The sequence below is a fragment of the Marmota marmota genome, unplaced genomic scaffold, assembly GCF_001458135.2.
Source record: "Marmota marmota marmota unplaced genomic scaffold, marMar, whole genome shotgun sequence".
Classification (NCBI taxonomy): Eukaryota; Metazoa; Chordata; class Mammalia; order Rodentia; family Sciuridae; genus Marmota; species Marmota marmota.
In genome coordinates this window covers 29777921-29798846 of record NW_026000005.1, presented here as the reverse complement: position 1 = coordinate 29798846, position 20926 = coordinate 29777921, and the positions used below count along the sequence as shown (strand labels likewise).

Below are 20926 nucleotides of genomic sequence, written 5' to 3'. Positions count from 1 at the left end.
GGATTACAAAATTACATAACATTACATAGAAGTTCCATTTACCCTTTACCCATTTTCCTGGATGATGACATCTTTCATAACTATAACAACAGCACTATGAACAGGAAACTGACGTGAGTACAATCCACAGAGATTATTTAGATCACACCAATTTTATGTGAACTACTTTGTATGTTGATGTATGTATGCATGTGTGTGTGTTTCTGTGAAACAGTGTCAGGTGTGTTGATTCATAATCAAGATAAGGAGATATTTTTGTGACCTCATGACATTCCTTTATAGCCACACCCACCTCTGACTCTTTTTTAAAAATTGGAATAAAGTCTTGCTATGATCAATTTTTATAATAATGACTTTAAAAAATATCTTCTGAACATGTATTTTGTGCATTAAAATGCCATGCAAAAACTACGTATACTGTATTCTGGACACTCGATTTGAGTCTAATAGTAGTCATTTGGCTGTCTTGCTTCAAAGGATTTCCTCTATACATTTAATAAAATTATTTTGGTGGCTGTGAGAGGAACTTGGGTGTGTGCAGTTCTGTGGTCCAGAAGGGATGCAGCAGCCAAACAAGTACTTACAATTACTCTCTTACAATTACTTAGTGGGAACATCTGCACTCCTACTGCTGTACCATCTAATTACCATAGGAAAATGGTTTAGCAGGTCACTGGCTGCAGAAGTGAGTGGCCCAATCAAACCCAGAAGGGCTTGGATCCAGAAGGGAGGAAAATTAGGTTAATAATGAAGACAGGCTGAAAGTGAATGAGAGCAAGCAATTAAGGCTCAATGCCAACTTTCTCCCTTCTGAGAAAATTCAGAAATTTAGAATAATTCATTTAGTATCATACATGATAATTCAAAATATGCATAGATTATGAGTGATGTATATGTACATATGGATATGGATATGTTAATATATGCATATGTACACATATGTAGTGTTTATATTTATATCTTGAATGTAGTAGGAGAAATTAACATTTTGAATATAGCTCTGTGTAGCTAAAATTCTGCAACACCCAATATGATACATATATATATGAAAAGGAATGTAGACTGCTGAGAGCCTTTTATTGTCATTGTTAGAATTAGGCTAAACAATATGTGTGTGAAATTTCACTTTCCATCATCTAAATTTGATTTATTAGAAAGAGTTTATTGGCAACTCTTCATTATTTTTCAATCAGGCTAAGTTTAGAGATAAACAGATTATATGTGTCATGGAAGGGAGGGGTAAAGTGAACAGTTATGAGCACCTGAAGAAGAATGGCTGTGAGTCAGGGATTTTATCATTCATTCAGGAGTCTTTTCCTAAGCTCACTGTCTACCCCATCACAAAGTGAGCAAAGGATGAGCTTAATGACAGTCATCTATCAGCCAGCCACATTTTAAGCTTCAAGATCCTGCTATTCCCCATGGTCCATGCCTTGACAAGGCTAATTGTATAATTGCAGTACTACATCACACACTCCTGGTGCATTTGCACTGGCACGGACCAGAACCAGGGACTCTTGATGATTATTGCCCCAAGCAAGCACATTAGCATGGACACGGTTTACTAATGGGGTTGCTATATTAGAAAGCACAGTACATAAGGTTTAAGCCAAGGATTTGTTATGAACACCCTTGTAGATTAAATGCCAGATTGACTTGAGCTTTCAAATTAGAATTATTTTTTATTTTAAATAAAATGACTGATTCCTCACCTCTATTTCTATGGTCTCTCAGGTATGTTTAAAGATTTACCAAAATTATTCTACTAAAATTAAATAGGATTCATGAAGCTTCCACCATGAATGCATCAAGTGCTAAATTTTTAACACAACCCTTAAGTTAGTTTATGTCCATGGTCATACAGCTAATAAATTGGACTGTGACTCTGTCACAGAGAGTTTTCTCAACTGAACCTAAGCATTTCCATACTCTGCCTCTCTCGGGGCCACTATTTTGCATAACACCAAGAGTGGGACAAGGTTGAGTATATACATTAAAATCTAGCTAACATTTGTGGCTCCTGTGATATCAGTACTTTCTTCATCTAGGAGATGGTTAAATTCACTCAGTTTGTGAAATTCATTTAGCTATACGCTTATGATGTGTACTTTTCTACTTTACTTGTCTATACTTTAAAATAATATTGAGCCTAGGTATTTACCTTTTGCTTTAAAGATTTTATATGACTGAATCTTTGAAGCTTTGGCCCATCAAGTCAAAACATCTCCCTGAAATGACAGTTTCTACTGTAAATTGGAAGAATATAGGGCTATCCTAGAATATGGTCAATCCCCAAATCAAGAGCATAAGTCCTTTTTGGTGAGGTTGAGAAAATTTCATGAATTTCTCCAGCCCCTGAAGTGTAACCAACCTTGACCTAGGCAGATCAGGGATTTGTGGAGCAGGTTGTCTTGTCAACGTTTGGTTTCATACAGATCTGCCAGGACAATTTGTGGCAGTAACAATAATGTGAAATAGTGACTGTATGTCTCTTTAACCTAAGTATTATTTATGAAACAAGGAAAACCATGTAATAATAAAATCATCAACATTTACATTAAAGTTATACTTGACATTATGCTAAGTGTATTACATGAAATATTCTTCTAATTTTTATAATAAAGTTATAAGATGTAAACTATTAAATGTTTAAAATAATGAATGTGAGTATAGTACACAACATTGCGATAATGTTACTTATTAGTATTAATTATCATTGTCTGTTGCTCAATTATTATTGTTTGTATTCTTTCCCTTACACAAGAAAATAAACTTTAAGAGGTCATATAACATGTCAATGGTCTTATAGCTAATAAATGGCGCTGTGACTCTGCCGCAGAGTTTTCTCAACTGAACCTAAGCATTTTCACACTCTGCCTCTCTCAGGGCCACTATTTTGCATAACACTAGGAGTGGGACAAGAGGGCTACCTCAGATTGTTAACAACTTGCCTGACAGGTTTAGATAGTTGAAGGAAATATTTGCTATTTCTTATTAGGATCAGTAAAACCTGAAGTATAAAAATTTACCTTGACCAGATAGCTTGTACCATAATTTCATGGAGAATATGGGAAAACACAGATTATGTCTATCAATAGAATGAGATGACCACAGTGGCACATCTGTATAGTCCCTGCTCCTTTGGAGGCTGAGGTGCAAGGATCACTTGAGTCAAGGAGTTGGAGGTCAGCCTGGGCAACGTAGGAAGACCCCATCTCAAAAAATAAATAACTAGATAGGCAGATAGATAGATAGATAGATAGATAGATAGATAGATAGATAGATAAAAACAGAGAGAAAGAGAGAAGAAAAGCAATAAGGGACCTGGTCACTTCTAGAATTACTGAGTCATAGCTACCCTTGTTTTTGTTATTTTATGAAAATTTTCTGTTAAACATGACTGAGTATTTAGTACCCTCTAAAATGAGGGTAGGTCTAAGTACTTTATTATTTATATTTAGTACTCATTCCTACCCTCACTTGAGAATATACCAGTATGATTCGTATGATGATTGTGGACTATCATTACATCAAAGAGGAACTTTTACTGGGTGGCTTCTTTAAGAACAGAAGCTTCTTCATGTTTGATCTCCTGTTAGAGATACACATAATCTTATTTATAGGTGTCCTAAGGTATCTGGTCACAAATTCCTCATGTTTTCATCAATCATTGAGGTAGAGATAGTGGAAAGCCCTTCTTTTTAAACTTGAATTCCCCCAAAGACTGGCTTAGAAAGCATTATTGAAAACTTCTTTTAAATCAAATTCAAGATATTACAGCAGCACCTGCTACAGTCTGTCAACATTTCCATTATAAATCCATATTTTCCAGGTTTATTACTTGGCCGTGACTTTTCTGTGGAGTGTGATACAGAACACAGAATTTCAGCCCAAAGCAATTTTTATTATCATCACTCAGATATTGAAATTTTTCCAAGTTATGATTGTTTTTTTAAAATACCACAAAAGTCAAGTACTTTGGGGGACACCCACACATTCTAAGTCCTTTATAAAATGCAACATTAAAAACAATTTATTCCTCATAAGAAACAAAGAAACAAATAACTGAATCTTAAGGCCTGAAGGGGAAATTTTGTGAACCCACATAGATTTATTTCCTATGATCTGGGACTAATTTGATATTTAGATTGAGATTTTTAATATTACTACAATAAGCTTTCAAGAAATTGGCACCATATGGATCTAAATGAAATTGGATTGTAGGCAAGGGAGAATGATAATAAAGACCAAAAATGCAACCCACAGAAAAAAAGTATTCTCCAAGCTACTGATGTTGCTACCATCAGAGATAGAGCCCTGATTTTGTTTTTCTGATTCTTGCATTCTGTTTTCCCTTCTGGTGAGCATAGGAGAAGATGATAAACAATTTATAAAGTGAAAACATTGGGGTGGACTAGTAGAATCGGGAATTTTATCAGCAAACCAAACCCCATTGCAATGTAATAATTGAATTTCTTGTCTACGGAAATTGCTGTGTTGGAAGTTCTCAGTTTTTCTATCCTCAAAGTACCTATAACATGGGAAGAAGAAATAGGGATCACCATATCCTGCTGCTTACTTTTTTACCACTTTGAAGAGTTATTTAAAGTGAGTTTTACCACTTTAAAGAGTTATTTGAAAAAACACTGCCTTGGGTGTGCTCTTCCCTACTGGGATTGAATGAATCTAGAGACCTCTACTCTGGCCAGATAAATTGGTAAACTTAACTATACTTTGTATCCTTGAAGAAATGTGATATTAGGATTCAAAGGAGATCACTTCTGGGGCATTCTGGTCATTAATAATTCTAAGCACTTGAAGATGCATTATTGTTTACATAAAGGAGAATTTGTATTAGAAATATAATGGGACATTCAAAGAAGCTAGGCAGAAGAAGTTTTACTACCTATTCATTCCTTGTCACAGCTGTCAAGCAATATTTCTAGTTTCCCAAAGTGGCTGGAATAAAACACAAATTTTCAGGACAATATTTCACATGCCTCCTTTTTCACCAATATGTAAATGTAGGGGATGATATTTTATTAGAGGAATCTTAGCATGAACCCAGCATGATAACAAAGAAATAGGTGTGCAAGAATTATGAGTCCTTACACTGGTTGACGCACAGTGAACTTACATGTACATCATTGCTAGGTCTAAAAGCCAAATGCTTCATAAATTGAAATTATGAAAGCAGATTACGAGTGTTAGTCATAAATAATGTTTCCTGATATGTCCAGATGTCAGAAGAGAGTTGTCCAAGAGATGGGGGCATTTAAATCTTTTATTTATTATTTTTCCTGCTAGTAGATTGAACTGTAAACACCTGATTATTGTACCAGGAGTCAGGAAGATCCCTGAGGGGACTCCTTAACAGTCTGCATGAGATACTCATGATGATCTCAACAAAGTTAGAATGAAGGGACTTTAAGCTCAGGACGAAAAGTGGATCCTCTATTATTTTTGGTGATGGATGAGTGATTAGTTTTTAGTCAAGTGCTTTTCAAATTATTATAACTAAAATTAATGGCAAATATGCTAGCTCATCTCAAATTCCCAGAATTTAGCAGACTTCCAACATAAAGGGCTCTAACAAATGGTTTTTTTTTTTTTTTGGTCTTTTCTTGTTATTATAATTCCTGACTTTGTCTTCTTGTTAAACTATGTCCTTAAAGATGCTTTTATCTTTCCTTCTCTATATATCTCTGTCTTTAGGTATCCCTGGTTCTCTATCTTCTCTCTTCCTTCTCTTTCTCCCCCAACCCAATTCAGGGCTAATTCACCTGATATTTCTGATTTGGGTTCACATAGCATATTTATTATTGAGAAGTGTAGGTAGCACACAGTATGATAGACTAGAAACAAGCCTTAACAGATTGTATGAATCACAGTTACATGGGATACAGTCAGACCAACAGGGAAAGAATAGGGGACTGAAAAGTTTGGATTGAAGTGAGAATCTAAGAAGAGACTTCTGCCTCCTCTTCCAATCTGCAGTGTCACAACCAGGAGTCCACAGTCATAGTTTTTTCTGGACTATTTTAGAGAAAAAAATGTCCCTGGGGAACAACAAAGACTGCTTCATTCTAATGCTGGAGCAGTCTGGCACTACGGAAACCATTCCAGCAACCTGCAGGCCATGTGCTATGTTTGTCATTTTGCCTAAGGCACTCACCAATTATGTGTGCTATAAATGTAAGCAGGTCTCCCTTCCCTAGGCGAAAGTAAAGGACTTGAGGAATACTTTCCTATATTACAGTTTATTAAAGAGGATGAAGAGTTCCAAGGAGGAATGAAAGTAATAATCTAAGAAGAAACCCAGAAAATTTTGAAGAATTTATGTAATGGGATCAATACCAATATAAAAAATGTGGATCCTACCTCCACCATGGAATATGTATTTGGTTTTATTCCAGTAAATCATTCTAAATCTCAGGCTCCTCATTTGTAATGGAAATGATAAATAAATGGAAATAATGTAAGTACTTACCTGGTTGAGTTGTGAGTTTTAAAATAATTCATGTGTATAAAAAACTTACATGTGTAAGTCAATGTGTGTGAAAAAAAACTCAATTTTAGCCAAGTGCCTGAGGCATAGTTAAGAGTTTAATGATGCCTATACACAGTGAGAAATGGATGAACTTCACAAGGAGAATACAGATGAAAATGATATATTTAACAATTAAAAAATACTAATATATAGAAAAAAGAAGAAAATATTCATCTGAGAAAATTGCAAAATCTATAAGCACCAAAATTATCCCACTGGTAAAAGGCCTATGAAGAACATTTTCTGTGCCATGGGGAAATGAAAAGATTCCGACGAAATATTACAAAGACTTTCTACCCGAGGTCGAACTCTGGTATTCTTTAACCTCTACTAAGGAAAGAAAGATAACTACATGACCTGACAAGAAAATTCAGGGGTGGACTCTCTTTCTATTCATAAGAGAAGACAGTCAAACCAACCAAACTTAACTACAACTGTGGTAAAACAAATAAATACTGTTAAAATAACAGAGCTGTATCTGTAGTACTTGAAAGTCACTTATAGGAATTTAAGGCATGTTTTATAGATACAAACAAAACAACTTGATTTTTTTCCTGTTTTATTCTGAACAGAATGATGGATTTCAATGTGAATAACTAGCCATATAGAGAGATTGAGTGCAGAATTTGATTTTTTTTTTAACTTCATGATTTATCAAAGCTCTGGTGTCCTGGTGAGGAAATAGCATTCATCTGTTGAAAGCCAGGAAAAGTATATTTGAGTGGAAATTTCTGTATTTGATCAAAGAGGTTTTAAAGAAACAGAGAAATAGCATATTGAACCTTGCCCATGCCCAGGATTATCCAGTGATAACATTTTCTTAGACATGATATGGTTTGGATATGAGGTGCCTGCCCTCCTCCCAAAGTTTCTGTGCTATGCAAGAATGTTCAGAAGTGAAAAGTTTGGATTGTAAGAGGTCTATCCTAATCAGTCCACCTTAGTTTGAATGAGCAGACTGAATGGTAATTGTAGACAGGTAGCTGAAGGAGGTGGGACACTAGAGGCATGCCCTAGAAGGGTTGGTTTTCCTTGCAACCCCTTCCACCCCACTTCCTGATTCTGCCATGAGCTGAGTAGCTTTCTTCCACTGAACTGTTCTTCTACAATGTGCTTCCTCACTTTGAGTCCAGAGATATGGAGTTGGCCAACCATGAACTGAAACTCTGAAAACATTATCCCCAACTAAACTTTTCCTCCTCTAAGTTGTTCTTTTCAGGTATTTTGGACACAGTGACCAAAACTAACTAAAACATACATAATTACAAAGAAACAGAAAATTAACACCTCCCTCAATGTGTAATGAATAATAATACAAAGCCAATATTTACACTATTTACATATTTTTTAAAATAATCATAATAAATTTGCCCAATGTCTTTTTAAAAAACAATTTTTTAGTTGTTGATGGATCTTTGTTTTATTCGTTTATTTATATGAGGTGCTGAGAATCAAACCCAGTGCCTCACATATGTGAGGCAAGCACTCTACCACTAAGCCACAACCCAGCCCTGCTTAATATCTTTTAGAAAAACAAACAAACATCGTTCTCTATTGACCCTACTCAGGATTCAAAACTCAGTTTAAATGTCATCATCATCTTAAATGTTATACAGCACCTTTTTTGTACCCATCAGATGTTTACCCTTGACTCGATGATTTCATAGGATTTAAAACATCTGTTTAATATATTCCATTGCATTGTAATTATTTGTACAAGTTGCTCGTTCTTACTGGATTGTGATTCTTCGTGTTTGCGTTTCTACCAGGCAGCACAGGATTTACTGTAGAGCAGGTGATCAAAATAGTGCATAGTGATTTCATGATGTGTATGTGTGCAGATAGATAGGCAGACACGTAAGTTGAGGACAACATTTATGGATGCAGGTGTCTTTATCGTAAATACTTATAAATGGATAATGAGTGACATTAACTTGAATTTTTTAAACAAGGCAACAAACTTGGCATTAGCAATTATCACCAAGATTTACTGGTCTGGAACTTACTAGGCATTTTGTGTGACCTATGGATAAATGAAGAATGTTCACAAGAACACAGAAAATGATGAAGACTGGAAAAACTTGAAAACAACATTATCATAGAGGCTAACATGCTGAATGATAAAATCCAATCAGCGAGGGAAAGAACTTTGAAAATAAAAGTTTTCAGAATAAGAAAGAATTATTTCACTGTTCATTGAATTTGTTAAGCCATAACAAAAGGAATACAACAATAATAGTAGAAGTCTCCTCTTAATCTTCTTTCTTAGGGAAGATAACTTTTACAATGGAAAGGTCAGAGAAGCATGGTTAATATAGCAATGACAGCACAGACTAATGAAGAGTCACTTAGTGTATAGAGTCACTTAGTCCTTAAAATGAATTCAGATGAATTATATTCTAAGGCAACAGGAGGGTTTTTTTATCCATAATTCCTGAAGTTTTGTGACAATCAGGAAGGGGCTAGATTTTTAAAGATTTTGAAAGTGATATTTGAAAATGACTGGAGAAAAAGCAAATTAGGTAAATTTCCACAAAAGTTGTCTTTGTATTATAATTTATTACACATTGACAAAATATGGAATGAATATCCATCTTAATTTTCTGCTTTTGTTACCTACCTTTGTTAAAGCTTTTTACTCAATTTAGCCTGTATATTGGTGGTACAAGTTTTAGATTTTAGAATTCATTGAAGTATTTTTAATGTTGAGTGGACTTTTCTGCTGTATTTGAAAACTATATTATCTTAATATCACAATATACAGAATATACTTTAAGGAAACATACTATCTCTAATCTCAGTCTCTCTCTCTCTCTCTCTCTCTCTCTCTCTCTCTCTCTCTCCTGAATAGAAATTATAGTAACATAAAGGCACCTCGAGGTCTAAAACTTTCCTTTTGAAGAAAAATATTTTTTTTCTTAAAGATAGAAATGAGGAGACTGCTCTAAGAAAGTAGACAATTAAACATTTTATACTCCTGAGAAATGCTTTCCAAGTTATCTTGTCCCTTGTATTAGTTCTTTTATTGCCAGATTACATGGTTTTAAGATACTTTTCTTCATAAATATATTTTAAAAGGCAAACTTTCTAACAATTTTGAGAAATTTCTTTGTAAATTAAAAGAAATTTACAAATAGAGCTAGGCAATCTTACATAAATTTTGTATTTTATTTGTTATTGTTTATAAACTTCATCAAAAGACATTATAGCAAATGGACAATTATATAATGTCTCTACCATGGGAAAGCAAAGAAGTGTTGAAGCCTCTAAGACTATCAAGCTCTTGGTAAACAAAATTGGGTATAGACCCTGGGTAGAATCGATATCTTCTTAATTTTAAATTTTGTATTAATTTCCAGGATCATATTTTAAAAAGCTAAAACTCATTTTACTCTTACTTTATGTATATATTTGACAGCATTCTAGCTTCAGAATTTAATGGAATTAATGTTTCCACCAAGAAATGAAGAAAATTTATTTGTCCTGAGTGTTAACCTTGTCTTGGTGTTCTTGCCTTACCCGTGGGTTGGCGGGAGAGTGGACAGAGGGGCAGGAATTGATGTTCTGTTGCACTGTGAGCCAAAGCACTCTCACCAAACTCACAGGCCATTTACAAACCCATTTGGGTCCTAAGAACCCAGAGTGAGGTGCATGCAAAGCTATGATGCGAACATATACCTCAGCTATTTACTTCTTGACTTCTTACTCCCATTCTTTAGATGACTTGCTTCTTTTTTTATTCTGTTAACCAGTTTCGTTCTCTTCTGCTTCTTTCTCCATTTCACTAATTCTACTTTTATCTTCATTGATCATGTACCCTCTTCCTTTTCTTCTGGACTCTCATTTTGTGTGGCTTTGGTTCCTCCCATCTTTCCGCTACCCAGCCATTCCCTCAGTCATCTCTCCATCCCAGACCCAGAGAACGAGGCTTTTCCAAGTTTTGTCCTCCAAGTGACCTCTGCTTGTCTGAAGATCCACCTCATCTAGTGGCCAGCGTATGCCATGTTCACTGGTTCAAGGGCTATCTCACCTTTTACAATTTATAGTTTGTTAGTTTTCATGCACAATGACGTCTGTCCATCAGTTTTGACAGAATTAATTATACTGAATTTAGAGTCCATTTTGGATTCTGATGGGGAAATGAGTGAGGTGTTAGGTGGGAGCAATAATTTTATTACTAGTTTGAACAAATTGGTTCCTAGGAATTGCCTTTCAGCTTCAACATTTTCAAATTCTAAATGCAGTTCATTTTCTCTTGGTGTACCTTTTAATCTCTTCTCCGGGGTTCCAGGGCAGGAAAAGGATGAGTGAGGAGAATAACTTCTCAAATGACAATAGTTATGACCATTTAACACCATATGATTTAGAAACATTAAGTATAGTCCAGATCTCAGACTGTTCTCTCTTTGGTTTTTTAATACAATCTTGGCCTTCCTTAAACAGGAAATATATAAGGGAAATGCACCTTCAAGAATATGTATAGCCTTTTCAATGCATGCAATGACATAATTGCTATCAGCATTTTAAGACTTCTTAGCAAATCTAGAAAGATTTCAAAGTTCTTATTAATTTTTGATTTGCTGTGAACTTCTGCACTTTCACTAAAGATAAACTCTAGACAAATCCATATGGTTTTAGGAATCCATATTTTACCCTTTCTATGCCCACATACATGCATGCACACACATTTTTTTTTTCATCATGCTCTTCATAGTAGCACTATAGAATTCCCATTTTAAAGACTGTAAAACTGAAACTCAGGGATGCCAAGTTATTTTCTTGTTTTACTATTTGGTAATATAATCAATATTGCCATGTAAGATTTTTTATTTCAAGCCCAGAACATAACATACGTCCATTAATTTGGTACTTGAAAAGAGATTAAAATTTAAAAGTAAGAAAGAGATTAGGAAACATATAGCCGTTTACTATATATAGTTTTAAGAATGATTTACCTGTCCTGATCAAACATATTTCACTATGAACAAAGTATTTAATAATATGGTTATATTCTCAGAATAAGTGATTTCTTTTTCCCTATCATAGTTCTTATTAAACCACAAAAGGTGCTGCAAAAGAGGGCCTTGAAAAAATCAGACATATCAAATTTTCCCTGTTGGAAGAAAAGGCTATAACAATAAACACTTGAATTGTTCAGTCACACATAGCCTCTAAAAGAAGAGAGCCCAGTTGGAATGTGTATTTTCTGGATCATGATTAGATATGGTGTAAATTTCCCTGGTGATGGTAACAATAGAAGGACCAAGGTTAGCCTGTTAAATGAAATGTGAGTGAGAACCAGGCAGTTCCAAGTGGCTGCTGGCACAGTTTTAGGTGTCCTGCCAGCGTTCAAACCCACAGGGTCATTTGGCAGTCAGGTGTCATTAGTCAACCCTCTCCCACTCTCCCTCTTCCCATCTGTTTTCGTCTAGCCTATTTGTGTAAATTACCTCTCAGTATGCAGCGGGGCTCAGTCTAGTCATGTATTTTCCTCCTACTTCTTTGTCCTTTTCATCCCTGACTGCTCATTTCAACTTATACCAATCATTTGACCCAAAATATAACAGGAGAGGCAAGATAATGGTAGCAATTAATATTACTACTGTTACAAAGCTGCATCCCTTATGACTATGATAAAGAGACCACTAAGGGTAATATAATAAATGTCAAAGAGATAGTTTGCCACTGGCCATTTTGAAACACGATGATTATCATCAGAGGCCAAAATGTAATGATGCCCTTTAAGAGGATGTAGAGCTTATGTAATTTTGTGTGGACAATTTGCAGAGTTAATATCTAAAAGGATTCCTGAAGAGAACATTGTTCCTCATTTAAGAATTGTAATACATTTATAAGAGGGGGGAAAAGATAAAATCTGCTTTCTCTTGAGTTGATCCTGGCATTTATGAGTGTGGAGCACCCACTTCTCAAGTATTTTTTTTAATAAAATCAAGGCATAATCATATGTATGAATTCTGTTTCAATGCTATGAGGAAAGGTGTAAGGCTCAGCCTACGTTACCCACCCCATCAGTACACTTATTACTTAAAAAACAATTAAGCAAAAATAATTGTTTATATGGTAGCAACTGATAGCAAGGGTGAGTTTTCAACTCTGGGAAGGATTTAAAACTGAAGGGATTATTTGCTGAGGGGAGATAAGAATAAATTGTTACAAATAATCCTGTAATTACATTCTAATAATGACAAATAATTAGTCATGTTGGAACAATAGTTATGGGAATCCACTATTGATATCTAATTTATTTTATGTGGAATAATTAAAAATAACATAATTGAGAACTTTATATTTTTTCAAATCACGAACATAATGATATGTGGTCAGATTTACTGCATTTTGTCAAGTTTAGTTTTTAGTGCATAATTGACCAAAGATTTTGTTCCATGTCTTTTTACCCACTTTTGTTGTTGTTGTTGTTATATGTGGATGATTTTTTAAAATGCAAACTCATGCATTGTAAAAAATGCCTTAGCAATTTGTTTTTTTTATTGCAAAGAATCTTTAGGTTGGTAATTTTCTAAAAGTAATCCAGGCTTCTCATTCATTGAATGCTTTAAGTTACTCTGAAAAGACTGTAAGACAAACAAACAAGAACAGTTTTTCTGGTTCATATTTAAATGTTTCCAGTGACAGGGAGTATACACCATTTTCTGAGTGAGAATATTACATATTTATTTGAGTAATTCTGGCTCTTTGCCAATCAATACTCATATCTATATTTAAACAGATAACTCATATTTGCCAATTTTTCCTTTCCAAAATGAAACTTTAAGATAATTCAAGGATTATGATCATCTAATTCTTTAAGGACATAAAAACTTTTAGGAAAAGTGTGTAAGAATAATGAGAAACTCATGCAAGCAGGCCTTTGAAAGTGACTGGAAGATCAGTAAGACCTTGGAATCACATGATATACACAATAAGAAAAAGAACAGCACAGGAAAATCTACATAGTATATTTCCATTTGTGTTAATAAACAAATAGCAAAGATTATATATTTAAAACATGTATATGTTAAATATATATATAAATGAATATCAGATAATATTTCTGCTAAATAATTATATTTTACTATGCTAAATAATATAAATTCATATTATCTTAAATAATATGAATATTAAACATTTCATTTATAAATTAATGCATAAAATAAGATGTGGGTGGATATATAAACTAAAAACTGTTACCATTGCCATCTCTTCTATTTGAGAAAGATAAAGGGGAAAACTTTTATCCTATGTACAGTTTTATGTAGGTAAGTTCTCATTTTAATATTCAAGATTGAACTCTTGAAAAAATTTCAAGTAATATAAAACTTCCAATCTTTAATATTTTGGAGTACAGCTATTGTTTATTTTTCCATTATTTTTATTATAATTTCCTAATGTTTTGTTCAGTTGGCACACAAGAATATCACCACTTATGTGTGTGGACATCACTACTGGTATAGTATACTGACAACTGAGTAAAACAGTACTCCTTTCCTCCCAGGTTTTCTGTAATTGTTGCTTACATGGCAATTTCCTTTTAATTAAAGCCATGCATTATAATGTCCAGTGTTGTTTCTTATCCTTTTGCCTTTCTCAGATGTACCAGAAATTTTCACACTTTTTTCTATCTTTCTAGGCCAATAGTTGGCAAGACACATCTAGTTGGTAAAGATACTTATAGTAAATATCCTAGGCTTTGGGTCCATATATGGTCTGTGGTTTCTTCCTTTCCCCTCCCCTCTCTCCTTCTCCCTCCTTCTCCTCCTCCATCTCCACCTTTTTCATTCCTTTAAAAACATAAATCCATTCCATAGCTTACAAATTCAGTGGAATTACCCTCTACTGTTGAAAACATTACCTTTTAATAAAACCTGGATCAACAAGCAAGCACTATGCAACAACACCAAAATTAATACCTTTCGAATTCTTGGAATGGAATTCACTAACAAGTTTCTTACTGAAGATTATTGCCTACCTTTCCAAATAAAATTTCTAAAGCTAACCTCACATTTTCCCCTTCCCTTTTCTAAACATGATCCACTTGGAAAGTTACTCAGATTAGTAGAAGAGTACATGGAACAGAGCCAGCAAAGCACTAGAGCAGCCCTACTCAGATGGAAGAGGTATGGCTAATAGACTAAGGCTAAAGAAAAGCATTTTTATTTCCATTTACCTGGAGAGACTGGTATGGCACAAGTCAACTTTTTTCGGTGCTAAAGTGGTGGGACAGCTTTCTTAAATAAGAATGTCTTATGTTTCTAGTTCGGCAAAACCCAAATTTGGAAAATAACTGATAAATATGAAAACATATGGGATTTCTATTTGTCTTCATATCATACAAGTAAGAAATGCTAGTAAAAATATTCTCATCAGTGCCTCTTGTTGCCTCTCCTCTCCTGTTCTTTAACTCTGTTCTAATTCACTTTCACCTGTCATATTATATGTTCCAGACTCAGTGAGCTTTTTCTATATAGATTACTGAGAATATATTCCTTCAGTCTTATTCTTCTGAAATTTGGAATATGAACAACTTTGCAGGTTTAATTTCCTAGAAAGTTTGAAACATTATTCAGAAACTCTTCTGGAGTCACACTGTAGTAACAGTGGTGTGACTTCCATCACCATCTGCTCTGAGATGGAAAGTGGCCACCCATGGCAGTGCAAGCAGTGGGGGAGGGCTCTAGTGAGTGCCTGCCATGAGCCACATCAACTTGATCTACAACTTTAAAGAGAAAAGCAAAATCCACAGCCAATTGTCTGTATTAACTGGATGTTGCCAATCAACGTGTTTGAGTATTTGATATTCTGAATTACAAATATGGATAGTGGTGCTATTAGAAGCAGTTAAAATTAATTGAGGAAAAAAGATGTGGATTTTAATTGGACAAGATTCCTTCTCAGATGCCATCTTTCAATGCCTGCCTGATTTTGAACATTGGTTTCTTTCTATGCACAGTCTTTTATTTCTTTTTAAATAATTTGCCTATCTATTGAACTTCTTTAAATTTACCTAAGTTTAGCTATTATGATATGCAAGGAGGGAATTTCAAATAAGAAACTGAATTGACCCTTCTTTAATTCAAAGAATCTTCTCTTGTGCCCATCATAGATATGATAAAGAAGACAGGGGAGAGTATGGCCAATTTAAAGATAAACCACATTTACTTCACGTATTTTAATCTTCCAGTGAAAGAAGAAAAGTATTTTGCATTAAATAGAAATTGATGCCTTCTTCCAAAGTTTCTTTCTACCAGAAATAATCTTACTTCTGAGGTTTAATTTTGACTAAATTTTAAATCTCTCACATTCTTCTTGAAGCGCTATTGCATGGTACTTTTGTGATTTCTATGCTGAACGAACATGGTCTCTAGGTCCCTTTTCTACAGCTGATTATCCAAGCTTTCTCATTTCTCTTCATCACGAGGTTAATGGCTAACTCTTGCCTTCCATTTAAGTTTCCTATGATGAGATCTAACCTTGTTTTAAAAGAATGTGGCAATGTGTGTAACCCACCAAAACAATGCTAGATACTTGTTGTATTAGTCAGTGCTTTTGCCATTGTGACCAAAATACCTGATGGAAACAATGTAGATGTGAAGTTTATTTGGCTCTCATGGTTTGAGAGATCTCAATCCACAGACTGCCAAATCCATTGCTAATAATAATAATAGTAAGATTAAAATAAGTAAAGTAAATGTGGCCTCTTTATGCAATAAAGAAAAATTATCCCTTTATTAAAGCTGCTTCTAAACTTGTACTCATATAATAGGTATGCTTTTCTGTGCTCCACTGATCTAGAATATACAGCATTTTTCCACAGAACTTAGCATCATTTTACCACTAAGATGTTTAGATAGAGCCACTGAGGTAACTTGGTTCATTCAAACAAATTTAGCTTATGCTAGGTGTGGTGACAGGTGTCTATAATCCCAGCAATTTAACAGATGAGGCAGGAGGATTGCAAGTTCAAGGCCAGCCTCATCAATTTTACAAGACCCCGCCTCCAAACAAAACAAAAAACAAAAACAAAACTATTTTAGCTCAACACCGTACAGACAGTTAAGGGAAATGAGGGAGGGAAACAAAATATTCTCTTGAAGAAGTCGGATGAATGAATATTAATCTTTTAGGGGATATGTGAATTTCCAAGGGCAAATCAATAACAAATTAAGTCAATTAACTAAGACTGAAAGAAACCATGTTGAACACTCCACTTATATATTAACAAGAATGTAAACCTTACAAAAGCAACTAAAATTCAGTCAATAATTTTTGTCATTTGAAGTTTATATTAAAATATTAATTACCTCAAACAAAAGATACATTTGAAAATTCTCTCTGAATTTATACAGATTGTCAAGTCATATAGTAAACTAAACCCCTCAATTCCTTCATGTAATAGTGTTTTCAAGGGGATACAAATTTAATGCAAACCTCAATAAAATGATCTTACTTCCCTTTTAGAATAACAACTAGCTAATATTTATTGAACTTTAACAGAGTATAAGACTTTCTATGGAATATTGTATTTAATCTTTATATATTGGTCCCATGAGTTAGGGAGAATTTTTATCCCCATTTTATAGATTTGGAAAGCTGAGGCACCCAGAGTTAGCTAACTTCATACCAGACCCCATGCCCTTCACCCATAATCATTATCATGGCATAAGAGAAATCAAAGAGAAACCTAAATATGAGTAATTATAGAGAATAAAAGTAGGTACATTCGTGATATGATAGGTGAGGAGAAATAATTAGACTTATACAAGATGAGGCAAAAATGAAGAAATGAAGTGGTGACAAAGGAAGGAGCTCATGGAAAAATATTAGATAAAGAAGGATTTGAAAGGCTCCTGAATATAAAAGGGAGCCGTCAGCTCACATTTCTCTGTGATTATCAACAGAACAGACATCAAAAATAAAATCCACCTCCTCTATTTTGTATCATTATTTACCTTAGTGGGATTGGCAATTAATTTTCTGGATTTCAAAAGTAAAAATAGCTTGCATATGTCTCTATAATACACATCTTAGATTTTTAAGTAATTTATGTGAGCACAAAGATTTGCTTTTTTGTAATTTATAAAAATTTGTTAGCTAGAAAATAGTGTAAATGTCAGAGACAAAGTTCTCTTCATTTAGGCAAAGTTTTCCTATGCTTTACAGAAGCCTGGCACCATTGGGGGTAGGGATGCAAATTTTAAAAAGAAAAAAAAAATGCTGTTTAGCCCTCAACTCTTACACATAAAAAATAGTCTCCACTTTGTAACATTTCAGAATGTTTAATTTGGAAAAGATGCAAGAAACTATTAAGAAAAAAATATATTAAAAAACTTATTTTCAGATAGGAAAGTGGGAGTCCATAATAGCCACAGGATTAATTCAACATATTCAAGAACTGTAAGATATCTCATTAGCAACCTTGTCCCTAGGTCACAGATAAAGATATTCAGTCTTATTTTTATGATTAGAAAGTATGCATTTGTATCTGGAACTAGTTTATTGGCTCCCAGTATGACATGCATTTATTCTTATTAATGTTTTCATAAATAAGTTATAGAACTGTGGACAAAGTTCCACAGTTTAAATGGGTAAAGCAGAGACATTCCAATTAATTTGTTGTTTTCCTACTCATAATGGATAACTTTTATTTTAGCATAGGAGTATCACTTTAGAATGCTTTTCTTTAAGGAGTTCACTGAGGAAATGGTTGCTCCCCACTAGCTAGTAATCAATCCAGTGATGCAAGAGTTAGCTGTGTTGAAGGAGCAAATTCCTTTTGTATGAGTTGGTACCTGAGCAGTCCCAACCTAAGTGGAGAACAATCAAGGATCAGAGCTGGCCACCCTTGTCACTCGAGGGTGCTCTTACTGTTGTTGCTTCAGTGCTACTAGGTCTTGTTTCTACTGCAAAATCTGTTGACAGACAGAGTGAATGCTGGGAACACGAGGTTAAGGAAATAATTCTATAAAATGGGCCCACTGTGCTGACCCTCACGTGCTTTCTTTTCCAGGAAACAATTTACCTGTACCCCTGCGTGGCTTAAGTGGACAGAATAGTTTCTTAACAAACTACCTATTATCTGCAGGAGAATTGTAGGCCCAAAATAATGTTGATAAGAGGAACCCAAGTTACCTTGAAGGGGGAGACTTTTTGTGACCCTTTTCACAGACCAGATCCTGAAACTCAGGGAAATAAGGATAATTCCTTCTAACCATAAAATCTATAAGAATTTTTGGTTAAGAATCCAATTAGAACTGGTCAGCATGGGCCAAAATGATGCAGAATTGTCATAGCAGTGGGGACTGGAAAGTCTGCTCTCAGTCAAAAGTCAAAAAGGAGACCAGGGTGAAACTCTCTGGACACTTTTCTAGGATCCCTATTAAAACTGTAGAGGTACACTATCACTCTGAGAGGACCCACTCTCTTCTTTGAGTGTGACCCTTTCCTTCTTCTTATCCCTTCAATAAACTCATTCCCATTACTCCAAATAACATATCTGAAATCATTCTGACTTGATCGCAAAAATTGGGATTGGAAACCGGGGGGGGGGTGTCTTCAAGCTGCCTCAGTTTCCCAGAAGGACTTGACTCTGTAACATCTTGAAGAGATAGAATAATCCTTCTGTATACTCTGATCACAGTGTGGAAAAGTATTATTTCTCCCTTATTAAGTTTCTTTTCCTCTTAGTAATTTTGCCTAAGTAATTACGAGTGAAATAAAGTCATAACAAAACCACAAAATAGATACCAAGAACAAGGCTTCAAATTATTATGTTTCTCACAGATGTGGCTATATAGCAGTAGAAATATTAAAACATTTTTCATACTGTGTAGTAAACAGTCATTGCCTCAAAAGACCCAGATATCCACACACTGCTGCACCTTAGCTATCTAGTTCTTTTCTCTGGACATTGCACCATCCACCAATTGAAAGGGAAAAGCATGCACAGTGGAGGCAGCTGAGTGTGGTGACCAGTATCCTTCTCAATGTTCTTTGCTCTGCCATACTGGATTATGTTCATTGTTGCCCAAGCACAGTAGTAGAGAAACAGATGTCTTTACAGAGTGGGCCTGAACCTAGTCATCTGTAAGCCAAAAATGAGATATCTAGTAGTTCTCAGGCATTCACATTAATGTGTCTAAATTGAGGTCATTGACCTCCCTTTCTTACCTTTTAATGTCTCTTCTAATCGCTAACAGAATCTATTGGAATTCACATTTTCTTACTCAACAGACTGTTACACAATCCATCCAGACATGCAAGTGAAAAATTTAGTATTAATTATGAACCTTCCCTTCATTCTGTATTTGAGAAACTTTTCCCCTTAGATTTTCTATACTGTAGCCTCTTCCCAAATTCATACAATGGTAGTGGAATTGGTTTCCCAATATTTCAGGCTCACACCCTTTATAAACTGCCTATATGGTAAGGCCCCAGCTCCCTAGTGTGGTAGGCAAGACACTTCAGAATGTTCCTTTCTCTCACTCCCCTTGAGAGTAGCTTCTGCCCCAAACCCCAGTGTGCAGGTTTTGAGAACCCACTTATCAAACATCTAAACAAGAGTTTCTTGTCTGTGTCAAGGATTTTCTTTTTGTCTCAACTCCCCCAGATTTTTGCCCCCATGGTGGAGCAAGCTTTCTGATTTATTAGGAACCGCTTAAGTCTTACCTGCAATATGAAGCTGTTCTTGCTCCCCTTCAACCAATTACCAATCCATTTTTTTAATTCTCTTCTGTAACTTATGCATATTGTTAATCCAAGCTCCTATAAACACTCTATGGCACTAATTTGTTATATCTCTTCTTTATGAGATTATAAGCTGATTAGAAGTGAGAATTGTATACATATGGGCACACATGTGTGATTATATATACATATAATCACACACACACACATACACACACATATATATTTGTGTGTGTGTGTGTGTGTGTATGTCTTCTGTCCTTAGAAGCCTAGAACATATGGGATATAAAATAAATGTTTGAGGAAAATTTCCAAGTATTAAGACTTTCCCTAAGTCATTAATTTATCTTGGAAGTGGCAACTTCTTTCAACTTTTCTTTTTTTCTGCAAATACTAAGAACTTTTTTTCATATCATATGCTCATTATACGAAAGTGGGAAATTACAGACAGGCATAAAACAGCCATCATTTATTAAAGCATAGATTGAAGATCTGGCACAATTAGAGGTGACTCATTCTACTTAGTTGACCACACTGATTCTTTGATTGTAATGAGTCATCAGTAGCAGTTTCAGGATTCTGAAAAGTGAAGATAGGTTCCATATTTAGATGGAACACTCAAACAAATGGTAGCCATTGGCCTCATTATGTGTTGAGGTCTGAGCCTGAACTTTA

The 20926-nt window shown here is 34.7% G+C and overlaps 1 long non-coding RNA gene across 1 annotated transcript in view; it reads left to right on the top strand.

Moving 5' to 3' along the window:
• LOC125618339 overlaps positions 1 to 20458 on the top strand; it is a 28553-nt gene extending 8095 nt beyond the window's left edge. Inside the window, exon 2 of the long non-coding RNA XR_007349631.1 lies at positions 9352 to 20458. This is a non-coding gene — a long non-coding RNA (uncharacterized LOC125618339). The remainder of the gene's footprint in view (positions 1 to 9351) is intronic.
• The last annotated feature ends 468 nt before the right edge of the window (positions 20459 to 20926 follow it).